The sequence below is a fragment of the Vanacampus margaritifer genome, chromosome 18, assembly GCF_051991255.1.
Source record: "Vanacampus margaritifer isolate UIUO_Vmar chromosome 18, RoL_Vmar_1.0, whole genome shotgun sequence".
In the NCBI taxonomy this organism is placed as follows: domain Eukaryota; kingdom Metazoa; phylum Chordata; class Actinopteri; order Syngnathiformes; family Syngnathidae; genus Vanacampus; species Vanacampus margaritifer.
Genome location: NC_135449.1, coordinates 15,395,354 through 15,399,426, shown reverse-complemented (window position 1 = coordinate 15,399,426; position 4,073 = coordinate 15,395,354). Strand labels below are relative to the sequence as shown.

General features: G+C 45.0%; 1 pseudogene; it reads left to right on the top strand.

The window, feature by feature from the left end:
• The first annotated feature begins 214 nt into the window (after positions 1-214).
• On the top strand, positions 215-3,049 carry LOC144038808 (uncharacterized; annotated as a pseudogene).
• The last annotated feature ends 1,024 nt before the right edge of the window (positions 3,050-4,073 follow it).

Below are 4,073 nucleotides of genomic sequence, written 5' to 3'. Positions count from 1 at the left end.
GTGATATTAGCCGTCCGTAAATTTTTACGTTCGAGAGCTGTGTGATTTAAGCCGCCCGTGAAGATCCAGGATATATTTGTTGAAGTCGCGCAAAAGGTATTTAATATCGGTTTCATTTTCGTCTTGTTTGTGTTTGTCTGAAAAAAAAGAAAAAAAAAGTTTTTTTTTTTGGGGGGGATTAATGAGAATACTTTTTATCTGTTATATCGTAGTATCATAAGTGAGACGTCACTGACTTTATAAATATTAAAAACGACTAATTACTTCATATAATGGACGACATTGTTGATCAAGACTCCGGCTGGTTTGATTTGCATAAACTTCCGGTCCATATTCTGAACTCTTCGCTGAGCGTACAGATAAAGGCTGCAACGCTCGTGATGATTGAAGCGCTCCCACCACGCCAGAGAACACAGCAGGAGCTGAGGAGCAAACGTGAGACGGAGGTTGCCGATCTCAAGAAGATTGTGGAGGACGAGGCCAAGGCCCACGAGCAGCTGATGGCCGACATGAGACAGAAACACAACCAGGCCTTTGACGAGCTTAATGAACAGCTGGAGCAGGCCAAGCGGAACAAGATGTCTGTGGAGAAATCAAAACAGGCCCTAGAGAGCGAATGGAACGAGGCGCAAATCGAGCTCAAGACCCTGACGCAAGGCAAATCCGATTCAGAGCACCGTCGCAAGAAAGCAGAGTCCCAAGTTCAGGAGCTTCAGGTCAAATTTGGAGACAGCGAACGGCAGAGGCAGAAGATGGCGGACAAGATGGCCAAAATGCAGTCTGAGCTGGACAATGTCAACAGCCTTCTGACTAAAGCCGAGGGCAAAAACATCAAATTCAGCAAAGACCTTTCTTCGGTGGAGTCTCAGCTTCAGGATGCACAGGAACTGCTCCAAGAGGAGACTCGTCAGAAGCTCAACATCTCCACTCGCTTGCGGCAGCAGGAGGATGAGCAGAACAACCTGCGCGAGATGCTGGATGAAGAGGAGGAGGGCAAGAGAAACGTGGAGAAGCAGGTCTGCTACGTTTCAGGCACAGCTGGCCGACATGAAGAAGAAGTTGGATCAGGAGACGGCCAACCTGGAGAGCGCGGAGGAGGCTCGCAAGCGCGTCCAACGTGACGCCGACTCGTTGCAGCAGCAGCTGGAAGAGAAGACGGCCGCTTACGACAAATTGGATAAGACCAAAACCCGTTTGCAGCGGGAGCTGGATGACCTCATGGTGGACCAGGACAACCTGAGGCAGGTGGCTTCCAACCTGGACAGGAAACAGAAGAAGTTCGACCAGATGCTGGCTGAGGAGAAGACCATCTCCAGCCAGTATGCCGAGGAGTGCGACCGGGCTGAAGCAGACGCCAGGGAGAAGGACACGCGGGTGCTAACGCTAGCCCGTGAGCTGGAGGCCTTGGAGGCAGATGCCCTGCACTACCAGGAGGATCTTGCCACAGCCGAGAGACTCAAAAGACAAACGCAGGCAGAGAGAGACGAGCAGGATGAGATTAACAACGGCAATGCTAAAAATGCTCTGCTGACTGAAGAGAAGAGGAGGCTGGAGGCTCGCATGGCCCAGTTGGAGGAAGATTTGGAGGAGGAGCTACTCAACACCGAGATGATCAACGAGCGTCTGAAGAAAACCACACTGCAGATGGAGCAGCTGACCACGGAGCTTGGCGCCGAGCACAGCAGCGTCCAGCGACTGGAGGGCGCTCGTTCCCAGCTGGATCGCCAAAACAAGGAGCTGAAGCTGAAGCTGCAGGAGCTTGAAAGCACCATCAAGTCAAAGTACAAGTCCACCATCGCCTCCCTGGAGGCCAAAATCGCTCAAATGGAGGAGCAGCTCGACATTGAGTCAAAGGAGCGTCAACAAGCATCCCGGCTGGTCAGGAGGACTGAGAAGAAGCTGAAGGAGGTCGCTGAAAGAAGATTCATTGGAGTGCCTTTTCCATGGGCAAAGATAAGCACAGTTGATTCGCCTGGAAAAGCTGATCAAGTGTCAATCTGCTGGTGAAAGGGGGAAATCACTCAATGGTGATTTGAATCACATGCCCCTTTTCATCAATTCACAAGGATAGAGTCACACTGGGAATGAAGTCCCGTGACCTTTCCTGCGATCTGTGGCAGTCAGCCAGGTTCAGAAAGAGGCTGACAAACGCCTCTTCTTTTTAAAAAATTGACCAACTGTCGAACACACTTTTCATTCAACAAAGACCTTCATCAGGAGATGGCTTCGAGGGACGGACACATCTGCTATTGCGTCGTGACACTTAACCACATCACATAGTGTTATGCCTCACATTTATTATGCCCCTTCCACCGAATTTTTTAATGAATCAAACTGAATTTTGACTGCTAAGCCCATCTATCTTTCTCTCTCTCTCTCTATCTTTCTCTCTCTCTCTCACCTGCTATTCTTATTTTCTGAACTCCACACATAAACATTGCTTCATTTTTGCGACGATCAAGATTCGCGCTGGACTTTCTCTCTAGACTATTGTGGGATTAAATGTCCGGTTTTTGAACTTATAGAAGTTCAATGGTAGGACTGAAGACATTTAACATTTTCAATTTGATGTTTTACTGTTTTTGAATTTACTTATAGACATATAGATGTGATATAATCATGAGTGTTTAAAAGAATACAGTGGGATGGTGATTTTGTGAACTTTATTTGATCTTTGTACCCTCAAATGCTGTTGGAGGGGCAATGTGCATGATGTTGTCAGAGTTTCTTGACATTTAGGGACTGAAGGTCTGGGGTCAGATTTTGATTACTTCTGTTCCACCAATCAAGAAGGGGAACTGTATAAAGATGTCTGTTTACCATCAACCTTACACCTTTGTTCAATCTAGGAGATGACATGTCTGCCCTTTGTTCAATCAAGAGCCGGGAGGAGGAACCTTTTATCTTTTTTGTATAAATGAGTCGATGTTCTGTAAATTGTCACACACTTGGGATCATCACGTTGCATTCTGATGTGGTGTCCTGACTGTGTCTTTAGAGGCCTCTAAATAAATTCTTGCAAGAAAACTTCTTCATCAGATCCTGAATACAATTATTTGGACACGCAAAGATTACACTTAATATAGTAATTTAATATTCCTTCAATCTCTACATATTGGATGCTACTCTCATATTGTTCTGTTCTGGTGCAGCTTTAATAAGGGCCCCATAGGGCCCTCAGCAACTACACTAACACATTGTTTTGTTCATCATAATGTTCAAATGTTTTGCGGCTCCAGACAGATTTTTTGGTTATTTTACACAGGAAAGGTTGCTGACCCCTGGTTTAATAGAACAAAATGAATTAAGTTAGGTAAGCGTGAAAGTACATTCACAACGTTATGGACTATATGCACCAGGGCCAGTGTTCGGCAAATTAGCTTACGGTTAGCTTCCTGCTCCATTCACTAAAGTGGAAAACAAATGAACTGTAAAACTTTCAGCAAATCAACTGCCAGAAAACTGAATATAATTTGAGGATTAGGAATAGTTATAATTAAAGTACTTAAAACAGTGGTTGATGCCAGACGGAGTTGCTATATGAGCAAAATTAGCTTATGTAACGTACTGTATGTTAACAACATGATCTAATGTTTCATTTTATAAATTGTGACTGCTGCATTTAGAGCACTGGAGGATCCTATTGGGGATCAGATGAAGGTGTGTGGGTCAGAAGGGCAAGAAATGGCATTCCATTCAAACGACGGTAGAGCATTTGTTTAAAAAAAAAAAAGCCTTGACCCTTAGCAATCCATTGAACATGATTCTTCCCAAAATGTCTACTACATCCATGTTTAACACACCTGCTCCCTATTCACACCTGAGACCTTGTAACACTAACAAGTCACACAATGACCCTGGGGGAGGGAAAACGACTAACAGAGCCCATTTTGGACATTTTCAATGTTGTTGCCAGGGGTTTAACTGCTAATGGCTGAATTTGGAATTAACAATAAATTTACACCGTTATGTAAGATGTATACTGACTACTTCAATGTTGTCCCCTGCAGAGATATACGTATCTGCAGAAATGTGAGGGTTTGTGCTCACTTATGTGAGCTACTAGTTGTTGG